This window comes from Panulirus ornatus, chromosome 57 (genome assembly GCF_036320965.1).
Source record: "Panulirus ornatus isolate Po-2019 chromosome 57, ASM3632096v1, whole genome shotgun sequence".
Taxonomy (NCBI): domain Eukaryota; kingdom Metazoa; phylum Arthropoda; class Malacostraca; order Decapoda; family Palinuridae; genus Panulirus; species Panulirus ornatus.
In genome coordinates, this window is record NC_092280.1 from 18,774,570 (window position 1) to 18,801,181 (window position 26,612).

General features: G+C 42.6%; 1 pseudogene; it reads right to left on the minus strand.

The window, feature by feature from the left end:
- The window catches only part of LOC139766215 (sulfotransferase 1C4-like), a 43,849-nt pseudogene that overhangs the window by 2,708 nt on the left and 14,529 nt on the right, over nucleotides 1–26,612 (minus strand).

Below are 26,612 nucleotides of genomic sequence, written 5' to 3' on the forward strand. Positions count from 1 at the left end.
ACTAATGCTATCCTTATGCATAAGAACTATTACATGTATACATGTACACACATACTACATACAATAATATGGATGTATGAATGAAGAAGCTATAAGACACATTTGCTATTCTGGACATACAATGTCTCTTGTTCTCTTGTCCTGAGGCATATTTATGTTGTAAATTGGAAAAAAAAGACAAAACACTGTACTATAATGCATCTGCAATATTACAAACACATGCTAATTATATAGAAGTAGTAGTAGTTGTAGTAGTGGTTGTGATGGTAGTAGAAGTAATTGTAATAGCTCGTTACTGTGTTCTATCTTTTGAAAAATAATAATATATAAAGGAAGGATTTCTAAGGCTCCCTGATCCTATCGACTAACATTAGTTTCGTTATACATCATACAGGATATACCAGGGTAGTATACTTTCTCCCCATCTTAAGGATATAATCATTATTATCATAATCATTATCAATATATTTATTACTATCATCATTATCATCATTTTATCAATTATGATTATGAACCACAGGTACGTATATATATATAATGCTGATAGTATGATTAGAAGCAGACACACTTAACAAAACGAAATTTCAAGAGATTATCCTTCAGTAAATTCAATCATAATAAATATATTCTAAACAATAGCTTGTATGATGGCAAGATGGAGCAACGTCAAGATATGTAAAATCGGAAGGACACGCGAGGTGGAAATATTGTACCATTTTGGAAGCACCCAGACAGATTAGGAGAGGTCAGGTATTTCACACACTTGTCTCCTACCATCTAAAGAGGCGAGTCGTGTAACACCCCATAACCCTAGTATGGATCATGTCCTAGTTATGCCCCTTATATAAAGCTTTAACCTGGACCTTGACCTGAAGCTCATACCTAGACAAAAATGCCATCTTTGGTTATGGAGCTTAACGCGAATGTTATATATATATATATATATATATATATATATATATATATATATAGTTAGTGAGAGGACAAGAGCAAGGGAAGGAGTAGCAGTACTCCTGAAACAGGAGTTGTGGGAGTATGTGATAGAATGTAAGAAAGTAAATTCTCAATTAATATGGGTAAAACTGAAAGTTGATGGAGAGAGATGGGTGATTATTGGTGCATACGCACCTGGGCTTGAGAAGAAAGATCATGAGAGGCAAGTGTTTTGGGAGCAGCTGAATGAGTGTGTTAGTGGTTTTGATGCACGAGACCGGGTTATAGTGATGGGTGATTTGAATGGAAAGGTGAGTAATGTGGCAGTTGAGGGAATAATTGGTATACATGGGGTGTTCAGTGTTGTAAATGGAAATGGTGAAGAGCTTGTAGATTTATGTGCTGAAAAAGGACTGGTGATTGGGAATACCTGGTTTAAAAAGCGAGATATACATAAGTATCCGTATGTAAGTAGGAGAGATGGCCAGAGAGCGTTATTGGATTACGTGTTAATTGACAGGCGCACGAAAGAGAGACTCTTGGATGTTAATGTGCTGAGAGGTGCAACTGGAGGGATGTCTGATCATTATCTTGTGGAGGCTAAGGTGTAGATTTGTATGGGTTTTCAGAAAAGAAGAGTGAAAGTTGGGGTGAAGAGGGTGGTGAGAGTAAGTGAGCTTGGGAAGGAGACTTGTGTGAGGAAGTACCAGGAGAGACTGAGTACACAATGGAAAAAGGTGAGAACAATGGAAGTAAGGGGAGTGGGGGAGGAATGGGATGTATTTAGGGAATCAGTGATGGATTGCGCAAAAGATGTTTGTGGCATGAGAAGAGTGGGAGGTGGGTTGATTAGAAAGGGTAGTGAGTGGTGGGATGAAGAAGTAAGATTATTGGTGAAAGAGAAGAGAGAGGCATTTGGACGATTTTTGCAGGGAAAAAATGCAATTGAGTGGGCGATGTATAAAAGAAAGAGACAGGAGGTCATGAGAAAGGTGCAAGAGGTGAAAAAGAGGGCAAATGAGAGTTGGGGTGAGAGAGTATCATTAAATTTTAGGGAGAATAAAAAGATGTTCTGGAAGGAGGTAAATAAAGTGCGTAAGACAAGGGAGCAAACGGGAACTTCAGTGGAGGGCGCAAATGGGGAGGTGATAACAAGTAGTGGTGATGTGAGAAGGAGATGGAGTGAGTATTTTGAAGGTTTGTTGAATATGTTTGATGATAGATTGGCAGATATAGGGTGTTTTGGTCGAGGTGGTGTGCAAAGTGAGAGGGTTAGGGAAAATGATTTGGTAAACAGAGAAGAGGTAGTAAAAGCTTTGCGGAAGATGAAAGCCGGCAAGGCAGCAGGTTTGGATGGTATTGCAGTGGAATTTATTAAAAAAGTGGGTGACTGTATGGTTGACTGGTTGGTAAGGTTATCTAATGTATGTATGACTCATGGTGAGGTGCCTGAGGATTGGCGGAATGCGTGCATAGTGCCATTGTACAAAGGCAAAGGGGATAAGAGTGAGTGCTCAAATTACAGAGGTATAAGTTTGTTGAGGAAAGTGATTGGTTCTCAGTGAATGTAGGTTTGCGGCAGGGGTGTGTGATGTCTCCATGGTTGTTTAATTTGTTTATGGATGGGGTTGTTAGGGAGGTAAATGCAAGAGTTTTGGAAAGAGGGGCAAGTATGAAGTCTGTTGGGGATGAGAGAGCTTGGGAAGTGAGTCAGTTGTTGTTCGCTGATGATACAGCGCTGGTGGCTGATTCATGTGAGAAACTGCAGAAGCTGGTGACTGAGTTTGGTAAAGTGTGTGGAAGAAGAAAGTTAAGAGTGAATGTGAATAAGAGCAAGGTTATTAGGTACAGTAGGGTTGAGGGTCAAGTCAATTGGGAGGTGAGTTTGAATGGAGAAAAACAGGAGGAAGTGAAGTGTTTTAGATATCTGGGAGTGGATCTGGCAGCGGATGGAACCATGGAAGCGGAAGTGGATCATAGGGTGGGGGAGGGGGCGAAAATTCTGGGGGCCTTGAAGAATGTGTGGAAGTCGAGAACATTATCTCGGAAAGCAAAAATGGGTATGTTTGAAGTAATAGTGGTTCCAACAATGTTGTATGGTTGCGAGGCGTGGGCTATGGATAGAGTTGTGCGCAGGTGGATGGATGTGCTGGAAATGAGATGTTTGAGGACAATGTGTGGTGTGAGGTGGTTCGATCGAGTGAGTAACGTAAGAGTAAGAGAGATGTGTGGAAATAAAAAGAGCGTGGTTCAGAGAGCAGAAGAGGGTGTTTTGAAGTGGTTTGGGCACATGGAGAGAATGAGTGAGGAAATATTGACCAAGAGGATATATGTGTCGGAGGTGGAGGGAACGAGGAGAAGAGGGAGACCAAATTGGAGGTGGAAAGATGGAGTGAAAAAGATTTTGTGGGATCGGGGCCTGAACATGCAGGAGGGTGAAAGGAGGGCAAGGAATAGAGTGAATTGGAGCGATGTGGTATACTGGGGTTGACGTGCTGTCAGTGGATTGAATCAAGGCATGTGAAGCGTCTGGGGTAAACCATGGAAAGCTGTGTAGGTATGTATATTTGCGTGTGTGGACGTATGTATATACATGTGTATGGGGGGGGTTGGGCCATTTCTTTCGTCTGTTTCCTTGCGCTACCTCGCAAACGCGGGAGACAGCGACAAAGTATAATAAATAAAATATAAATAAAGTTTGTTGAGTATTCCTGGTAAATTATATGGGAGGGTATTGATTGCGAGGGTGAAGGCATGTACAGAGCATCAGATTGGGGAAGAGCAGTGTGGTTTCAGAAGTGGTAGAGGATGTGTGGATCAGGTGTTTGCTTTGAAGAATGTATGTGAGAAATACTTAGAAAAGCAAATGGATTTGTATGTAGCATTTATGGATCTGGAGAAGGCATATGATAAGAGTTGATAGAGATGCTCTGTGGAAGGTATTAAGAATATATGGTGTGGGAGGCAAGTTGTTAGAAGCAGTGAAAAGTTTTTATCGAGGATGTAAGGCATGTGTACGTGTAGGAAGAGAGGAAAGTGATTGGTTCTCAGTGAATGTAGGTTTGCGGCAGGGGTGTGTGATGTCTCCATGGTTGTTTAATTTGATTATGGATGGGGTTGTTAGGGAGGTGAATGCAAGAGTTTTGGAAAGAGGGGCAAGTATGAAGTCTGTTGTGGATGAGAGAGCTTGGGAAGTGAGACAGTTGTTGTTTGCTGATGATACAGCGCTGGTGGCTGATTCATGTGAGAAACTGCAGAAGCTGGTGACTGAGTTTGGTAAAGTGTGTGAAAGAAGAAAGTTAAGAGTAAATGTGAATAAGAGCAAGGTTATTAGGTTCAGTAGGGTTGAGGGTCAAGTCAATTGGGAGGTTAGTTTGAATGGAGAAAAACTCGAGGAAGTAAAGTGTTTTAGATATCTGGGAGTGGATCTGGCAGCGGATGGAACCATGGAAGTGGAAGTGAATCATAGGGTGGGGGAGGGGGCGAAAATCCTGGGAGCCTTGAAGAACCTGTGGAAGTCGAGAACATTATCTCGGAAAGCAAAATGGGTATGTTTGAAGGAATAGTGGTTCCAACAATGTTGTATGGTTGCGAGGCGTGGGCTATGGATAGAGTTGTGCGCAGGAGGGTGGATGTGCTGGAAATGAGATGTTTGAGGACAATGTGTGGTGTGAGGTGGTTTGATCGAGTAAGTAATGTAAGGGTAAGAGAGATGTGTGGAAAGAAAAAGAGCGTGGTTGAGAGAGCAGAAGAGGGTGTTTTGAAATGGTTTGGGCACATGGAGAGAATGAGTGAGGAAAGATTGACCAAGAGGATATATGTGTCAGAGGTGGAGGGAACGAGGAGAAGTGGGAGACCAAATTGGAGGTGGAAAGATGGAGTGAAAAAGATTTTGTGTGATCGGGGCCTGAACATGCAGGAGGGTGAAAGGGGGGCAAGGAGTAGAGTGAATTGGATCGATGTGGTATACCGGGGTTGACGTGTTGTCAGTGGATTGAATAAGGGCATTTGAAGCGTCTGGGGTAAACCATGGAAAGTTGTGTGGGGCCTGGATGTGGAAAGGGAGCTGTGGTTTCGGGCATTATTGCATGGCAGCTAGAGTGTGAACAAATGGGGCCTTTGTTGTCTTTTCTAGTGCTACCTCGCACACATGAAGGGGGGAGGGGGATGGTATTCCATGTGTGGCGAGGTGGTGATGGGAGTGAATGGGGGCAGACAGTGTGAATTATGTGCATGGGTATATATGTGTGTGTCTGTGTATGTATATATATGTGTACATTGAGATGTATAGGTATGTATATTTGCGTGTGTGGACGTGTGTGTGTGTATACATTGTGTATGGGGGTGGGTTGGGCCATTTCTTTCGTCTGTTTCCTTGTGCTACCTCACAAACGCGGGAGACAGCGACAAAGCAAAATATTAATATATATAATATATATATATATATATTTTTTTTCTTTTTTTTGCCGCTGTCTCCCGCGTTTGCGAGGTAGCGCAAGGAAACAGACGAAAAAAATGGCCCAACCCACCCCCATACACATGTATATACATACGTCCACACATGCAAATATAAATACCTACACAGCTTTCCATGGTTTACCCCAGACGCTTCACATGCCCGGATTCAACCCACTGATAGCACGTCAACCCCGGTATACCACATCGATCCAATTCACTCTATTCCTTGCCCTCCTTTCACCCTCCTGCATGTTCAGGCCCCGATCACACAAAATCTTTTTCACTCCATCTTTCCACTTCCAATTTGGTCTCCCACTTCTCCTCGTTCCCTCCACCTCCGACACATATATCCTCTTGGTCAATCTTTCCTCACTCATTCTCTCTATGTGCCCAAACCATTTCAAAACACCCTCTTCTGCTCTCTCAACCACGCTCTTTTTATTTCCACACATCTCTCTTACGCTTACGTTACTTACTCGATCAAACCACCTCACACCACACATTGTCCTCAAACATCTCATTTCCAGCACATCCATCCTCCTGCGCAGAACTCTATCCATAGCCCACGCCTCGCAACCATACAACATTGTTGGAACCACTATTCCTTCAAACATACCCATTTTTGCTTTACGAGATAATGTTCTCGACTTCCACACATTCTTCAAGGCTCCCAGCATTTTCGCCCGCCTCCCCCACCCTATGATCCACTTCCGCTTCCATGGTTCCATCCGCTGCCAGATCCACTCCCAGATATCTAAAACACTTTACTTCCTCGAGTTTTTCTCCATTCAAACTTACCTCCCAATTGACTTGACCCTCAACCCTACTGTACCTAATAACCTTGCTCTTATATATATATATATATATATATATATATATATATATATATATATATATATATTCCTCCCCCACTCCCCTTACTTCCATTGTTCTCACCTTTTTCCATTCTGTACACAGTCTCTCCTGGTACTTCCCCACACAGGTCTCCTTCCCAAGCTCACTTACTCTCACCACCTTCTTCACCCCAACATTCACTCCTCTTTTCTGAAAACCCATACTAATCTTCACCTTAGCCTCCACAAGATAATGATCAGACATCCCTCCAGTTGCACCTCTCAGCACATTAACATCCAAAAGTCTCTCTTTCGCACGCCTGTCAATTAACACGTAATCCAATAACGCTCTCTGGCCATCTCTCCTACTTACATAAGTATACTTATGTATATCTCGCTTTTTAAACCACGTATTCCCAATCATCAGTCCTTTTTCAGCACATAAATCTACAAGCTCTTCACCATTTCCATTTACAACACTGAACACCCCATGCATACCAATTATTCCCTCAACTGCCACATTACTCACCTTTGCATTCAAATCACCCATCACTATAACCCGGTCTCGTGCATCAAAACCGCTAACACACTCATTCAGCTGCTCCCAAAACACTTGCCTCTCATGATCTTTCTTCTCATGCCCAGGTGCATATGCACCAATAATCACCCACCTCTCTCCATCAACTTTCAATTTTACCCATATTAATCGAGAATTTACTTTCTTACATGTATTTAGGGAATCAGTGATGGATTGCGCAAAAGATGCTTGTGGCATGAGAAGAGTGGGAGGTGGGCTGTTTAGAAAGGGTAGTGAGTGGTGGGATGAAGAAGTAAGAGTATTAGTGAAAGAGAAGAGAGAGGCATTTGGACGATTTTTGCAGGGAAAAAATGCAATTGAGTGGGAGAAGTATAAAAGAAAGAGACAGGAGGTCAAGAGAAAGGTGCAAGAGGTGAAAAAAGGGCAAATGAGAGTTGGGGTGAGAGACTATCAGTAAATTTTAGGGAGAATAAAAAGATGTTCTGGAAGGAGGTAAATAGGGTGCGTAAGACAAGGGAGCAAATGGGAACTTCAGTGAAGGGCGTAAATGGGGAGGTGATAACAAGTAGTGGTGATGTGAGAAGGAGATGGAATGAGTATTTTGAAGGTTTGTTGAATGTGTCTGATGACAGAGTGGCAGATATAGGGTGTTTTGGTCGAGGTGATGTGCAAAGTGAGAGGGTTAGGGAAAATGATTTGGTAAACAGAGAAGAGGTAGTAAAAGCTTTGTGGAAGATGAAAGCCGGCTAGGCAGCAGGATTGGATGGTATTGCAGTGGAATTTATTAAAAAAGGGGGTGACTGTATTGTTGACTGGTTGGTAAGGTTATTTAATGTATGTATGACTCATGGTGAGGTGCCTGAGGATTGGCGGAATGCGTGCATAGTGCCATTGTACAAAGGCAAAGGGGATAAGAGTGAGTGCTCAAATTACAGAGGTATAAGTTTGTTGAGTATTCCTGGTAAATTATATGGGAGGGTATTGATTGAGAGGGTGAAGGCATGTACAGAGCATCAGATTGGGGAAGAACAGTGCGGTTTCAGAAGTGGTAGAGGATGTGTGGATCAGGTGTTTGCTTTGAAGAATGTATGTGAGAAATACTTAGAAAAGCAAATGGATTTGTATGTAGCATTTATGGATCTGGAGAAGGCATATGATAGAGTTGATAGAGATACTCTGTGGAAGGTATTAAGAATATATGGTGTGGGAGGCAAGTTGTTAGAAGCAGTGAAAAGTTTTTATCGAGGATGTAAGGCATGTGTACGTGTAGGAAGAGAGGAAAGTGATTGGTTCTCAGTGAATGTAGGTTTGCGGCAGGGGTGTGTGATGTCTCCATGGTTGTTTAATTTGTTTATGGATGGGGTTGTTAGGGAGGTAAATGCAAGAGTCCTGGAAAGAGGGGCAAGTATGAAGTCTGTGGGGGATGAGAGAGCTTGGGAAGTGAGTCAGTTGTTGTTCGCTGATGATACAGTGCTGGTGGCTGATTCATGTGAGAAACTGCAGAAGCTGGTGACTGAGTTTGGTAAAGTGTGTGGAAGAAGAAAGTTAAGAGTGAATGTGAATAAGAGCAAGGTTATTAGGTACAGTAGGGTTGAGGGTCAAGTCAATTGGGAGGTGAGTTTGAATGGAGAAAAACTGGAGGAAGTGAAGTGTTTTAGATATCTGGGAGTGGATCTGTCAGCGGATGGAACCATGGAAGCGGAAGTGGATCATAGGGTGGGGGAGGGGGTGAAAATTTTGGGAGCCTTGAAAAATGTGTGGAAGTCGAGAACATTATCTCGGAAAGCAAAAATGGGTATGTTTGAAGGAATAGTGGTTCCAACAATGCTGTATGGTTGCGAGGCGTGGGCTATGGATAGAGTTGTGCGCAGGAGGATGGATGTGCTGGAAATGAGATGTTTGAGGACAATGTGTGGTGTGAGGTGGTTTGATCGAGTAAGTAACGTAAGGGTAAGAGAGATGTGTGGAAATAAAAAGAGCGTGGTTGAGAGAGCAGAAGAGGGTGTTTTGAAATGGTTTGGGCACATGGAGAGAATGAGTGAGGAAAGATTGACCAAGAGGATATATGTGTCGGAGGTGGAGGGAACGAGGAGAAGAGGGAGACCAAATTGGAGGTGGAAAGATGGAGTGAAAAAGATTTTGTGTGATCGGGGCCTGAACATGCAGGAGGGTGAAAGGAGGGCAAGGAATAGAGTGAATTGGAGCGATGTGGTATACAGGGGTTGACGTGCTGTCAGTGGATTGAATCAAGGCATGTGAAGCGTCTGGGGTAAACCATGGAAAGCTGTGTAGGTATGTATATTTGCGTGTGTGGACGTGTGTATGTACATGTGTATGGGGGGGGGGTTGGGCCATTTCTTTCGTATGTTTCCTTGCGCTACCTCGCAAACGCAGGAGACAGCGACAAAGTATAAAAAAAAAAAAAAAAAAAATATATATATATATATATATATATATATATATATATATATATATATATATATATACATATTATTTTTTTTTTTGTTATTATACTTTGTCGCTGTCTCCCGCGTTTGCGAGGTAGCGCAAGGAAACAGACGAAAGAAATGCCCCCCCCATACACATGTATATACATACGTCCACACACGCAAATATACATACCTACACAGCTTTCCATGGTTTACCCCAGACGCTTCACATGCCTTGCTTCAATCCACTGACAGCACGTCAACCCCGGTATACCACATCGCTCCAATTCACTCTATTTCTTGCCCTCCTTTCACCCTCCTGCATGTTCAGGCCCCGATCACACAAAATCTTTTTCACTCCATCTTTCCACCTCCAATTTGGTCTCCCTCTTCTCCTTGTTCCCTCCACCTCCGACACATATATCCTCTTGGTCAATCTTTCCTCACTCATCCTCTCCATGTGCCCAAACCACTTCAAAACACCCTCTTCTGCTCTCTCAACCACGCTCTTTTTATTTCCACACATCTCTCTTACCCTTACGTTACTCACTCGATCAAACCACCTCACACCACACATTGTCCTCAAACATCTCATTTCTAGCACATCCATCCTCCTGCGCACAACTCTATCCATAGCCCACGCCTCGCAACCATACAACATTGTTGGAACCACTATTCCTTCAAACATACCCATTTTTGCTTTCCGAGATAATGTTCTCGACTTCCACACATTCTTCAAGGCCCCCAGGATTTTCGCCCCCTCCCCCACCCTATGATCCACTTCCGCTTCCATGGTTCCATCCGCTGCCAGATCCACTCCCAGATATCTAAAACACTTCACTTCCTCCAGTTTTTCTCCATTCAAACTCACCTCCCAATTGACTTGACCCTCAACCCTACTGTACCTAATAACCTTGCTCTTATTCACATTTACTCTTAACTTTCTTCTTCCACACACTTTTCCAAACTCAGTCACCAGCTTCTGCAGTTTCTCACATGAATCAGCCACCAGCGCTGTATCATCAGCGAACAACAACTGACTCACTTCCCAAGCTCTCTCATCCCCAACAGACTTCATACTTGCCCCTCTTTCCAAAACTCTTGCATTTACCTCCCTAACAACCCCATCCATAAACAAATTAAACAACCATGGAGACATCACACACCCCTGCTGCAAACCTACATTCACTGAGAACCAATCACTTTCCTCTCTTCCTACACGTACACATGCCTTACATCCTCGATAAAAACTTTTCACTGCTTCTAACAACTTTCCTCCCACACCATATATTCTTAATACCTTCCACAGAGCATCTCTATCAACTCTATCATATGCCTTCTCCAGATCCATAAATGCTACATACAAATCCATTTGCTTTTCTAAGTATTTCTCACATACATTCTTCAAAGCAAACACCTGATCCACACATCCTCTACCACTTCTGAAACCACACTGCTCTTCCCCAATCTGATGCTCTGTACATGCCCTCACCCTCTCAATCAATACCCTCCCATATAATTTACCAGGAATACTCAACAAACTTATACCTCTGTAATTTGAGCACTCACTCTTATCCCCTTTGCCTTTGTACAATGGCACTATGCACGCATTCCGCCAATCCTCAGGCACCTCACCATGAGTCATACATACATTAAATAACCTTACCAACCAGTCAACAATACAGTCACCCCCTTTTTTAATAAATTCCACTGCAATACCATCCAAACCTGCTGCCTTGCCGGCTTTCATCTTCCGCAAAGCTTTCACTACCTCTTCTCTGTTTACCAAATCATTTTCCCTAACCCTCTCACTTTGCACACCACCTCGACCAAAACACCCTATATCTGCCACTCTATCATCAAACACATTCAACAAACCTTCAAAATACTCACTCCATCTCCTTCTCACATCACCCCTACTTGTTATCACCTCCCCACTTGCGCCCTTCACCGCAGTTCCCATTTGCTCCCTTGTCTTACGCACTTTATTTACCTCCTTCCAGAACATCTTTTTATTCTCCCTAAAATTTAATGATACTCTCTCACCCCAACTCTCATTTGCCCTTTTTTTCACCTCTTGCACCTTTCTCTTGACCTCCTGTCTCTTTCTTTTATATATCTCCCACTCAATTGCATTTTTTCCCTGCAAAAATCGTCCAAATGCCTCTCTCTTCTCTTTCACTAATACTCTTACTTCTTCATCCCACCACTCACTACCCTTTCTAATCAACCCACCTCCCACTCTTCTCATGCCACAAGCATCTTTTGCGCAATCCATCACCGATTCCCTAAATACATCCCATTCCTCCCCCACTCCCCTTACTTCCATTGTTCTCACCTTTTTCCATTCTGTACTCAGTCTCTCCTGGTACTTCCTCACACAGGTCTCCTTCTCAAGCTCACTTACTCTCACCACCCTCTTCACCCCAACATTCACTCTTCTTTTCTGAAAACCCATACAAATCTTCACCTTAGCCTCCACAAGATAATGATCAGACATCCCTCCAGTTGCACCTCTCAGCACATTAACATCCAAAAGTCTCTCTTTCGCACGCATGTCAATTAACACGTAATCCAATAACGATCTCTGGCCATCTCTCCTACTTACATAAGTATACTTATGTATATCTCGCTTTTTAAACCAGGTATTCCCAATCATCAGTCCTTTTTCAGCACATAAATCTACATAAATCTATATAGAGAGGGCATATGATGGAGTTGATAGAGGTGCTCTGTGGAAGGTGTTGAGAGTGTGTGGTGTGGGAGGCAAGTTGTTAGAAGCAGTGAAAAGTTTTTATCGAGGATGTAAGGCATGTGTACGTGTAGGAAGAGAGGAAAGTGATTGGTTCTCAGTGAATGTAGGTTTGCGGCAGGGGTGTGTGATGTCTCCATGGTTGTTTAATTTGTTTATGGATGGGGTTGTTAGGGAGGTAAATGCAAGAGTCTTGGAAAGAGGGGCAAGTATGAAGTCTGTTGGGGATGAGAGAGCTTGGGAAGTGAGTCAGTTGTTGTTCGCTGATGATACAGCGCTGGTGGCGGATTCATGTGAGAAACTGCAGAAGCTGGTGACGGAGTTTGGTAAAGTGTGTGGAAGAAGAAAGTTAAGAGTAAATGTGAATAAGAGCAAGGTTATTAGGTACAGTAGGGTTGAGGGTCAAGTCAATTGGGAGGTGAGTTTGAATGGAGAAAAACTGGAGGAAGTGAAGTGTTTTAGATATCTGGGAGTGGATCTGTCAGCGGATGGAACCATGGAAGCGGAAGTGGATCATAGGGTGGGGGAGGGGGCGAAAATTTTGGGAGCCTTGAAAAATGTGTGGAAATCGGGAACATTATCTCGGAAAGCAAAAATGGGTATGTTTGAAGGAATAGTGGTTCCAACAATGTTGTATGGTTGCGAGGCGTGGGCTATGGATAGAGTTGTGCGCAGGAGGATGGATGTGCTGGAAATGAGATGTTTGAGGACAATGTGTGGTGTGAGGTGGTTTGATCGAGTAAGTAACGTAAGGGTAAGAGAGATGTGTGGAAATAAAAAGAGCGTGGTTGAGAGAGCAGAAGAGGGTGTTTTGAAATGGTTTGGGCACATGGAGAGAATGAGTGAGGAAAGATTGACAAAGAGGATATATGTGTCGGAGGTGGAGGGAACGAGGAGAAGAGGGAGACCAAATTGGAGGTGGAAAGATGGAGTGAAAACGATTTTGTGTGATCGGGGCCTGAACATGCAGGAGGGTGAAAGGAGGGCAAGGAATAGAGTGAATTGGAGCGATGTGGTATACAGGGGTTGACGTGCTGTCAGTGGATTGAATCAAGGCATGTGAAGCGTCCGGGGTAAATAATGGAAAGCTGTGTAGGTATGTATATTTGCGTGTGTGGACGTGTGTATGTACATGTGTATGGGGGGGGTTGGGCCATTTCTTTCGTCTGTTCCCTTGCGCTACCTCGCAACCGCGGGAGACAGCGACGAGGTATAAAAAAAAAAAAAAAAAAAAATATATATATTTTTTTCTTTATCGCGTTTCCCGCGTTAGCGAGGTAGCGCAAGGAAACAGACGAAAGAATGGCCCAACCCACCCACATACACATCCACACATGCAAATATACATACCTATACATCTCAATGTACACATATATATACGCACACAGACATATACATATATACACATGTACATAATTCATACTGTCTGCCTTTATTTATTTCCACCGCCACCTCGCCACACATGGAATAACAACCCCCTCCCCTCTCATGTGTGAGGTAACGCTACGAAAGGACAATAAAGACCCCATTCGTTCACACTCAGTCTATAGCTGTCATGTAATAATGCACCGAAACCACAGCTCCTTTTCCACATCCAGGCCCCACAGAACTTTCCATGGTTTACCCCAGACGCTTCACATGCCCTGGTTCAATCCATTGACAGCACGTCGACCCCGGTATACCACATCGTTCCAATTCACTCTATTCCTTGCACGCCTTTCACCCACCTGCATGTTCAGGCCCCAATCACTCAAAATCTTTTTCACTCCATCTTTCCACCTCTAATTTGGTCTCCCACTTCTCCTCGTTCCCCCCGCCTCTGACACATATATCCTCTTGGTCAATCTTTCCTCACTCATTCTCTCCAGGTGACCAAACCATTTCAAAACACCCTCTTCTGCTCTCTCAACCACACTCTTTTTATTTCTACACATCTCTCTTACCCTTGCATTACTTACCCGATCAAACCACCTCACACAACATATTGTCCTCAAACATCTCATTTCCAGCACATCCCTATCCATAGTCCACACCTCGCAACCATACAACATTGTTGGAACCACTATTCCTTCAAACATACCCATTTTTGCTTTTCGAGATAATGTTCTCGAATTCCAAACATTCTTCAACACTCCCAGAATTTTTGCCCCCTCCCCCACCCTATGATTCACTTCCGCTTCCATGGTTCCGTCCGCTGCCAGATCCATTCCCAGATATCTAAAACACTTTACTTCCTCCACTTTTTCTCCATTCAAACTTACCTCCCAATTGACTTGACCCTCAACCCTACTGTACCTAATAACCTTGCTCTTATTCACATTTACTCTTAACTTTCTTCTTTCACACACTTTACCAAACTCAGTCACCAGTTTCAGCAGCTTCTCACATGAATCAGCCACCAACGCTGTATCATCAGCAAACAAACACTGACTCATTTCCCAAGCTCTCTCATCCACAACAGACTGCATACTTGCCCCTCTTTTCAAAACTCTTGCATTCACCTCCCTAACAACCCCATCCATAAACAAATTAAACAACCATGGAGACATCACACACCCCTGCCGCAAACCTACATTCACTGAGAACCAATCGCTTTCCTCTCTTCCTACACGTACACATGCCTTACATCCTCGATAAAAACTTTTCACTGCTTTAACAACTTGCCTTCCACACCATATATTCTTAATACCTTCCACAGAGCATCTCTATCAACTATATCATATGCCTTCTCCAGATCCATAAATGCTACATACAAATCCATTTGCTTTTCTAAGTATTTCTCACATACATTCTTCAAAGCAAACACCTGATCCACACATCCTCTACCACTTCTGAAACCACACTGCTCATCCCCAATCTGATGCTCTGTACATGCCTTCACCCTCTCAATCAATACCCTCCCATATAATTTACCTGGAATACTCAACAAACTTATACCTCTGTAATTTGAGCACTCACTCTTATCCCCTTTCACTTTGTACAATGGTACTATGCAAGCATTCCGCCAATCCTCAGGCACCTCACCATGAATCATACAGCACTCACTCTTATCCCCTTTCACTTTGTACAATGGTACTATGCAAGCATTCCGCCAATCCTCAGGCACCTCACCATGAATCATACATACATTAAATAACCTTACCAACCAGTCAGCAATACAGTCACCCCCTTTTTTAATAAATTCCACTGCAATACCATCCAAACCTGCTGCCTTGCTGGCTTTCATCTTCCGCAAAGCTTTTACTACCTCTTCTCTGTTTACCAAATCATCTTCCCTAACCCTCTCACTTTGCACACCACCTCGACCAAAACACCCTATATCTGCCAATCTATCATCAAACACATTCAACAAACCTTCAAAATACTCACTCCATCTCCTTCTCACATCACCACTACTTGTTATCACCTCCCCATTAGCCCCCTTCACTGAAGTTCCCATTTGCTCCCTTGTCTTACGCAATTTATTTACCTCCTTCCAAAACATCTTTTTATTCTCCCTAAAATTTAATGATACTCTCTCACCCCAACTCTCATTTGCCCTCTTTTTCACCTCTTGCACCTTTCTCTTGACCTCCTGCCTCTTTCTTTATACATCTCCCACTCATTTTCATTTTTTCCCTGCAAAAATTGTCCAAATGCCTCTCTCTTCTCTTTCACTAATAATCTTATTTCTTCATCCCTCCACTCACTACTCTTTCTAATCAACACACCTCCCACGCTTCTCATACCACAAGCATCTTTCGTGCAAGCCATCACTGCTTCCCTAAATACATCCCATTCCTACCCCACTCCCCTTACCTCCTTTGTTCTCACCTTTTTCCATTCTGTACTCAGTCTCTCCTGGTACTTCCTCGCACAAGTCTCCTTCCCAAGCTCACTTACTCTCACCACTCTCTTCACCCCAACATTCTCTCTTCTTTTCTGAAAACCTCTACAAATCTTCACCTTCGCCTCCACAAGATAATAATCAGACATCCCTCCAGTTGCACCTCTCTGCACATTAACATCCAAAAGTCTCTCTTTCGCGCACCTATCAATTAACACGTAATCCAATAGCACTCTCTGGCCATCCCTCCTACTTACATACGTATACTTATGTATATTTCTCTTTTTAAACCAGGTATTCCCAATCACCAGTCCTTTTTCAGCACATAAATCTACAAGCTCTTCACCATTTCCATTTACAACACTGAACACCCCATGTATACCAATTATTCCCTCAACTGCCACATTACTCACCTTTGCATTCAAATCACCCATCACTATAACCCGATCTTGTGCATCAAAACCACTAACACACTCATTCAGCTGCTCCCAAAACACTTGCCTCTCATGATCTTTCCTCTCATGCCCAGGTGCATATGCACCAATAATCACCCATCTCTCTCTATCAACTTTCAGTTTTACCCATATCAATCTAGAATTTACTTTCTCACACTCTATCACATACTCCCACAACTCCTGTTTCAGGAGTAGTGCTACTCCTTCCCTTGCTCTTGTCCTCTCACTAACCCCTGACTTTACTCCCAAGACATTCCCAAACCACTCTTCCCCTTTACCCTTGAGCTTCGTTTCACTTAGAGCCAAAACATCCAGTTTCCTTTCCTCAAACATACTACCTATCTCTCCTTTTTTCTCATCTTGGTTACATCCACACACATTTAGACACCCCAATCTGAGCCTTCGAGGAGGATGAGCACTCCCCGCGTGTCTCCTCCTGTTTCCCCTTTTAGAAAGTCAAAATACAAGGAGGGAAGGGTTTCTGGCCCCCCACTCCCGTCCTCTTTAGTCACCTTCTACGATACGTGAGGAATGCGTGGGAAGTATTCTTTCTCCCCTATCCCCAGGGATATATATATATATATATCTTTTTCAACATTATCTCGGAAAGCAAAAATGGGTATGTTTGAAGGAATAGTGGTTCCAACAATGTTGTATGGTTGCAAGGCGTGGGCTATGGATAGAGTTGTGCACAGGAGGGTGGATGTGCTGGAAATGGGATGTTTGAGGACAATATGTGGTGTGAGCTGGTTTGATCAAGTAAGTAATAATAGGGTAAGAGAGATGTGTGGTAATAAAAAGAGTGTGGGTGAGAGAGCAGAAGAGGGTGTTTTGAAATGGTTCGGTCACATGGAGAGAATGAGTGAGGAAAGATTGACCAACAGGATATATGTGTCAGAGATGGAGGGAATGAGAAGTGGGAGACCAAATTGGAGGTGGAAGGATGGAGTGAAAAAGATTTTGAGTGATCGGGGAATGAACATGCAGGAGGGTGAAAGGCATGCAAGGAATAGAGTGAATTGGAACGATGTGGTATACCGGGGTCGACAAGCTGTCAAAGGATTGAACCACAGCATGTGAAGCGTCTGGGGTAAACCATGGAAAGTTCTGTGGGGCCTGGATGTGGAAAAGGAGCTGTGGTTTCGGTGCATTATTACATGACAGCTAGAGACTGAGTGTGAACAAATGGAGCCTTTGTTGTCTTTTCCTAGTGCTACCTCGCACACATGAGGGGGGAGGGTGTTGTTATTCCATGTGTGGCAGGGTGGCGATGGGGATGAATAAATGAATGAAGGCACACAGTATGAATTATGTACATGGGTATATATGTATATGTCTGTGTGTGTATATATATGTATACATTGAAATGTACAGGTATGTATATGTGCTGTGTGTGGAGGTGTATGTATATACATGTGTATGTTGGTGGGTTGGGCCATTCTTTCATCTGTTTCCTTGCACTACCTTGCTAACGTGGGAGACAGCGACAAAGCAAAATGAAAAAAAATAATAATATATCTGATACTCTGTACATGCCTTCACCCTCTCAATCAATACCCTCCCATATAATTTCCCAGGAATACTCAACAAACTTATACCTCAGTAATTTGAGCACTCACTCTTATCCCCTTTCCCTTTGTACAATGGCACTATGCAAGCATTCCGCCAATCCTCAGGCACCTCACCATGAGTCATCCATACATTAAATAACCTTACCAACCAGTCAACAATACAGTCACCCCCTTTTTTAATAAATTCCACTGCAATACCATCTTTTTAATAAATTCCACTGCAATACCATCCAAACACGCTGCCTTCCCGGCTTTCATCTTCCACTAAGCTTTTACTACCTCTTCTCTGTTTACCAAATCATTCTCCCTAAACCTCTCACTTTGTACACCACCTCGACCAAAACACCCTATATCTGCCACTCTATCATCAAACACATTCAACAAACCTTCAAAATACTCACTCCATCTCCTTCTCACATCACCACTACCTGTTATCACCTCCCCACTAGCCCCCTTCACTGATGTTCCCATTTGTTCCCTTGTCTTACACACTTTATTTACCTCATTCCAAAACATCTTTTTATTCTCTCTAAAATTCAATGATACTCTCTCACCCCAACTCTCATTTGCTTTCTCTTTCACCTCTTGCACCTTTCTTTTGACCTCCTGCCTCTTTCTTTTATACATCTTCCACTCATTTGCATTATTTCCCTGCAAAAATCGTCCAAATGCCTCTCTCTTCTCTTTCACTAATAATCTTACTTCTTTATCCCACCACTCACTACCCTTTCTAATCTGCCCACCTCCCACGCTCCTCATGCCACACCTTTTGCGCAAGCCATCACTGCTTCCCTAAATACATCCCATTCCTCCCCCACTTCCCTTACGTTCTTTGTTCTCACCTTTTTCCATTCTGTACTGAGTCTCTCCTGGTACTTCCTCACACAAGTTTCCCTCTTAAGCTCACTTACTCTCACCACTCTCTTCACCCCAACATTCTCTCTTCTTTTCTGAAAACCTCTACATATATTCACCTTCGCCTCCACAAGATTATGATCAGACATCCCTCCAGTTGCGCTTCTCAGCACATTAACATCCAAAAGTCTCTCTTTCATGTGCCTATCAATTTACACGTAATCCAATAATGCTCTCTGGCCATCTCTCCTTCTTACGTAGGTATACTTATGTATATCTCTCTTTTTAAACCAGGTATTCCCAATCACCAGTCCTTTTTCACCACATAAATCTACAAGCTCTTCACCATTTCCATTTACAACACTGAACACCCCATGGACACCAATTATTCCCTCAACTGCCACATTACTCACCTTTGCATTCAAATCACCCATCACTATAACCTGGTCTCATGCATAAAAACTACTATCACACTCACTCAGCTGCTCCCAAAACACTTGCCTCTCATAAAGTTTCTTCTCATGCCCAAGTGCATATGCACCAATAATCACCCATTTCTCTCCATCCACTTTCAGTTTTAACCATATCAATCTAGCGTTTACTTTCTTACACTCTATCACATACTCCCACTACTCCTATTTCAGGAGTAGTGCTACTCCTTCCCTTGCTCTTGTCCTCTCACTAACCCCTGACTTTACTCCCAAGACATTCCCAAACCACTCTTCCCCTTTACCCTTGAGCTTCGTTTCACTCAGAGCCAAAACATCCAGGTTCCTTTCCTCAAACTTACTACCTATCTCTCTTTTTTCTCATCTTGGTTACATCCATACACATTTAGACACCCTAATATATACATATATAATTATATATCATTATCTATTTATTTTGCTTTGTCGCTGTCTCCCGCGTTAGCGAGGTAGAGCAAGGAAACAGACGAAAGAATGGCCCAACCCACCCACATACACATGTATATACATACACATCCACACACGCAAATATACATACCTATACATCTCAATGTACACATATCTATACACACACAGACATATACATATATACACATGTACATAATTCATAGTCTGCCTTTATTCATTCCCATCGCCACCTCGCCACACATAGAATAACAACACCCTCCCCCTCATGTGTGCAAGGTAGCGCTAGGAAAAGACAACAAACGCCCCATTCGTTCACACTCAGTCTCTAGCTCTCATGTAATAATGCACCGAAACCACAGCTCCCTTTCCACATCCAGGCCCCACACAACTTTCCATGGTTTACCCCAGACGCTTCACATGCCCTGGTTCAATCCACTGACAGCACGTCGACCCCAGTATACCACATCATTCCAATTCACTCTATTCCTTGCCCGCCTTTCACCCTCCTGCATGTTCAGGCCCTGATCACTCAAAATCTTTTTCACTCCATCTTTCCACCTCCAATTTGGTCTCCCACTTCTCCTTGTTCCCTCCACCTCTGACACATATATCCTCTTGGTCAATCTTTCCTCACTCATTCTCTCCATGTGACCAAACCATTTCAAAACACCCTCTTCTGCTCTCTCAACCACACTCTTTTTATTTCCACACATCTCTCTTACCCTCACATTACTTACTCGATCAAACCACCTCACACCACATATTGTCCTCAAACATCTCATTTCCAGCACATCCACTCTCCGGCGCACAACTCTATCCATAGCCCACGCCATGCAACCATACAACATTGTTGGAACCACTATTCCTTCAAACATACCCATTTTTGCTTTCCGAGACAATGTTCTCGACTTCCACACATTCTTCAAGGCTCCCAGAATTTTCATCCACTCCCCCACCCTATGATTCACTTCCGCTTCCATGGTTCCATCCGCTGCCAAATCCACTCCCAGATATCTAAAACACTTCACTTCCTCCAGTTTTTCTCCATTCAAACTTACCTCCCAATTGACTTGTCTCTCAACCCTACTGTACCTAATAACCTTGCTCTTATTCACATTTACTCTCAACTTTCTTCTTTCACACACTTTACCAAACTCAGTCACCAGCTTCTGCAGTTTCTCACATGAATCAGCCACCAACGCTGTATTATCAGCAAACAACAACTGACTCACTTCCCAAGCTCTCTCATCCACAACAGACTGCATACTTGCCCCTCTTTCCAAAACTCTTGCATTCACCTCCCTAACAACCCCATCCATAAACAAATTAAACTACCATGGAGACCACACACTCCTGCCGCAAACCTACATTCACTGAGAACCAATCACTTTCCTCTCTTCCTACACGTACACATGCCTTACATCCTCGATAAAAACTTTTCACTGCTTCTAACAACTTGCCTCCCACACCATATATTCTTAATACCTTCCACAGAGCATCTCTATCAACTCTATCATATGCCTTCTCCAGATCCATAAATGCTACATATAAATCCATTTGCTTTTCTAAGTATTTCTCACATACATTCTTCAAAGCAAACACCTGATCCATACATCCTCTACCACTTCTGAAACCACACTGCTCTTCCCCAATCTGATGCTCTGTACATGCCTTCACCCTCTCAATCAATACCCTCCCATATAATTTACCAGGAATACTCAACAAACTTATACCTCTGTAATTTGAGCACTCACTCTTATCCCCTTTGCCTTTGTACAATGGCACTATGCAAGCATTCCGCCAATGCTCAGGGGCACCTCACCATGAATCATACATACATTAAATAACCTTACCAACCAGTCAACAATACAGTCACCCCCTTTTTTAATAAATTCCACTGCAATACCATCCAAACCCATATATATATATATATATATATATATATATATATATATATATATATATATATATTTTTCTTTCTTTCATACTATTCGCCATTTCCCGCATTAGCGAGGTAGCGTTAAGAACAGAGGACTGGGCCTTAGAGGGAATATCCTCACCTGGCCCCCTTCTCTGTTCCTTCTTTTGGAAAATTAAAAAAAAAACGAGAGGGGAGGATTTCCAGCCACCCGCTCCCTCCCCTTTTAGTCGCCTTCTACGACACGCAGGGAATACGTGGGAAGTATTCTTTCTCCCCTATCCCCAGGGAAATAAAAAGAGCGTGGTTGAGAGAGCAGAAGAGGGTGTTTTGAAATGGTTTGGGCACATGGAGAGAATGAGTGAGGAGAGATTGACCAAGAGGATATATGTGTCGGAGGTGGAGGGAACGAGGAGAAGAGGGAGACCAAATTGGAGGTGGAAAGATGGAGTGAAAAAGATTTTGTGTGATCGGGGCCTGAACATGCAGGAGGGTGAAAGGAGGGCAAGAAATAGAGTGAATTGGAGTCATGTGGTATACAGGGGTTGACGTGCTGTCAGTGGATTGAAGCAAGGCATGTGAAGCGTCTGGGGTAAACCATGGAAAGCTGTGTAGGTATGTATATTTGCGTGTGTGGACGTGTGTATGTACATGTGTATGGGGGGGGGTTGGGCCATTTCTTTCGTCTGTTTCCTTGCGCTACCTCGCAAACGCGGGAGACAGCGACAAAGTATAAAAAAAAAAAAAAAAAAAAATATATATATATATATATATATATATTTATATGTGATGGAGCCTACTGAACTCACTATAGGTCTTGCTGGAAAATTCTGTTTATGTGTTTTGATAAGTCCATACATATATGGCAATGAAGGGGACAAAGATGACAAGCTTTTGATCAGAGAAATGTTACCTTTCAACAACAACTTCATTTCTTTATTGAAATGAGAACTAACTGCTTCTAGGGGATTTTTACTAAGTTTAGAATATGTTGTGTCATCATTTAGAAGATAATTCATTTTAGATAAGTAGTTACTTTTGTCTAAAATCACAAGAGTGTTAGCCTTATCTGCTTTAGTAATATGTATATCCTTGTCTTTTTTTAAGGTGTTAATAGCTCTTATGAATCTTTTAGGGCAATTAGCTTCCACTGGTTTTGACAAACTGGCATACACAAAAGGTGGGTTCGTGGTAAACCTATCTAATAAACAACTAGATAAGGATTCCTTGTGTGCATTAGGCTATGGTTTACTCTAAACAACTAGATAAGGATTCCTTGTGTGCATTAGGCTATGGTTTAAGCTTTGTGTGCTCTAACAGAGAAGCCAGCTGTGTTGATGTCACAAGGTCTTTTTGTAATTTACAAAAAATACAGTAATTTAAGTAATGATGATACTAATATCTGTAAGGGTTTAGTGTATGCCAGTTTGTCAAAACTAGTGAAAGCTAATTGCCCTAAAAGATTAATAAGAGCTATTAACACCTTAAAAAAAGACAAGGATATACATATTACTAAAGTAGATAAGACTAACACTGTTGTGATTTTAGACAAAATTAACTATTTATCTAAAATGAATGATCTTCTAAATGATGACACATATTCTAAACTTAGTAAAAAATCCCTTAGAAGAAGCTAATTCTCATTTCAATAAAGAAATAAAGTTGTTGAAAGGTAACATTTCTCTTATCAAAAGCTTGTCATCTTTGTCCCCTTCATTGCCATATATTATGATAATATATATATATATATATATATATATATATATATATATATATATATATATATATATATTCTTTTTCAAACTATTCGCCATTTCCCGCATTAGCGAGGTAGCGTTAAGAACAGAGGACTGGGCTTTTGAGGCTATTTTCATCCGTACCAATAACTCTGCTGCACAGCAGGTAACACAAGTTGTTCCATGGTTGATCCCACTAGTTTAGAAAAATTATTCACTCTCACGGGTGATTCAGAAGGATTCAGATGGTTCTCTCACTTTCTCCAGCTGCTCCTGGGACAGGTTGGTGCCAAGGAAGGCGTCCAGCTTCTTCAGTTCCTCTATGGTGTTCTCCTTCAGGTCCTCGAAGAACATGAAGTGCAGATTGGGTTGACTCCGATGCTTCCACGCCTCCTTCAGGTGCAGCCAATACGGGCCGTAGATATCTGCGGAAACAGGTAGATGAAACATGCTTCTTACTACCTATATATTCCTACGTAAGACAAGATCATACAACGCCTCTGTAACTAAAGCTTCTCATCATTTCCACTTTTATCCCAACTGCATCTTCGTCCTCATCAGCCAATTAAAACATCTCTCAGTCACAGCCACCAAGGTGTTTACAACTGGTCACTAGCCTATCTATCACAGGGAATAATAGAACGATCCTACACAGACCAGCGCACCCACAGAAGCCTTGCATTGCCATGTTGTAAGGTGGCAATGAAATACTACGAGTTTACTAATCAGGATTTAATTCTTAACGTTTTGACAAGAGAATAAATTTTCCCGAGGAAGACAGCCGTCAAAAGGTTGAGCATTAAATCTAGATTAGCAGTAGCTGATACCTCACTCAAACCTAATCTGTCAGAATATGGACAACGTCAACTACACGGAACAGAGAGAAATTCTCTGCAGTTCAAAAGCATCTAAGAAATCTTCAAAAGAAATAAGTCATTCATATCAGAGAACAAACACAGAACTTGCAAAAATAAAGTCTATTGACTTACAGTCGTCGTCCAAGAAGTACTGAACAAACTCCTCAAAGGTTCCCTTAAAGTCGTGGTTCTTGAAGATGCGGCAATGGTGGAAGAACGAGACGACAGCGTCCTTGGGGTTCCTGGCCATATACACGACCTGGAAAGTAAACCATCTTCCCTGTATACGTCACAACCTGTGGGAAGCCCGTGCTCATGACGGAGTCATCTCACACACCAACGAAAGCAACATGGGTTCCTCCTCTCGCCTGACTGTATTAAATGCATTATGTCAGGAACCTTTACCTGAGCCGTCACCTGGTTACCTGACCAACCTGAAATTTGGTCACTTGTATTTTTCTACTATACATGGCTACAGATACGAGAGGTATCTCTGGACAAAAAAGAGACTTTGTCGTATTGTTTTGTTCATAGCAGCCGACATGACAAAAATGTGTTCTCGATTGTGGCTTTATTTGTTGAAAAGTTAGACACGGTCAGAGACAAAATAATACACAGCAAGAGATTACTTTGAGCTCCTTAAGTGTCTGCTGAGCCCAGCACAGGTGGAAAGGTTATATATAGAGAGAGGAAAAGACAGATTGGGAGTTGCAGTCTTGCTGTACAAGGAAGTATCATAACACTCAATTCTTCATGTGGTTCATCTCTACATTGACTACAGGTAGAAGCACCTGGCCACACATCCTACATGTAGGTCCAGGTACTGAGAGGGGTTGGTTGGCATCCAAGCAGACTACTCATGAGAGCAGTTGGCTGTAAATATTACCAGAATACCTAAGAGAGAGAAGGTGAGAGGAGCAACACCACAGGAAAAGGAAGGGGATGGTTGATGAGAGCAAAAGGTAGGAGGAGAGATGACATAGTCGAAGGCTTCTGATTCCTCTCAGGCTAAATGAGAGGTGGAAGAAGAGACATGTCATTCATAATAAGCTGAATAAGACCCTTATAGATACAGTTCACAACTGCACAGAAGAAAAATAACTGGGGCACCTGTACTGCAGCCCTACATTTGTCTGCTGCCTGACGACCAAATTTCTCATTACGAATACATCAAAATTAATCCCCGAGAAGAGATTTTACATCTTCACTAAACCTGTGTGGTAGCTGTATGACACTGAAGAAAAATAATACCTTTTGTAAATGTACAATATTTTACAGTGTGTAAATTCTATAACTTCTTAACCGTATTCTGTATGTCAGGTGCATAAGTGAATCCCAGACAGGTTAGACCATTTACCTTAGGACCATGTAAATGCTCATGCGTATAAGAACAGGTTTACGTAGATGGACCAGATGTTGTCCTACGAAATGACGTGTAGATGGTGTCGAGTAGAAGAACCTGCATGTAATCGCACGACCGATCTCAATCCAGGTTATAAGGAGGTTCCGATCCTTTACAAGGCACACTCTTCCAACATTCATCATAAGTGACCATGAGACATACCTTGGCAGTGCGCACCATGTCTGATGGCAGGAGTGAGAGAGGGAGATGTGACTTTAAGGTACGCGGGCTCTTGGAGCACTCGGCCATCTGCAGGAACACGCCGTTGGCGGGGTCCTTGCCCGGGCACATCTTCTGGAAGCCCTGCATGAGCGGGTGGTCTGGCCCGATGGGCTCGACGTTCTTGGTCTTCATCAGGATGTCCATCCTGTACATTAAGAGTTTCAGAATGAGAAGAGAACATAGCCTGAAATGCCTTTGTTACGCTGTAAATATGAGGTATATTGTGTGTGTGTGTGCGTAAGGTCTGCATCTTTACATGTAACATGGTTTGCAATGACTTAGCTTTGTGGTGGAAAAGTAGATATAAATTTCGTATGTGATTTTTTCCCCCCTGGTGATCACTGCAGACTCCAACACAAGATCCGGGGAGTCTCAACCGAGGGCTTCCAGATTCGACGAGGCTTTGAATGTTGTAAGGAACAGATGCTCATCCGCCACACAAGAACAAGACCTTAAAAAATGGTGTGTACTTTCTTTTCTCTCTTTTTTTTATTCATCTGAATAATCCAAGTTCTACTATGAACGGTGGACCGGCTGCTTATATCACAAGTAAATTTCCAGAGGACGTTGATCGTCAACTTCCTTCCATCACCAAATGTCTACAGAGCAATTTACTCTATTCCTGTCACTGCGAACCTAAACTTTGTGATTCCCAGACTTTCTTGTCTCTAGAAGTGGCAGATCGTCTGCATGAAACCCAACTGTTCAGCCTCCAATAGGAGAGGGTCGATAAAGTGAGCACCTGGCTTAAGATGGAATAGAGAGAGAGAGAGAGAGAGAGAGAGAGAGAGAGAGAGAGAGAGAGAGAGAGAGAGAGAGAGAGAGAGAGAGAGAGAGAGAATAAACGAGATGGCCTCAAAAAAAGCATTCAGTTGACCGTGCCACGTCATCTACCATAAAAAAAAGGTGATAACCAGTGAAAGCTGTTTGTTTAAGGACATAGGCAGAGACT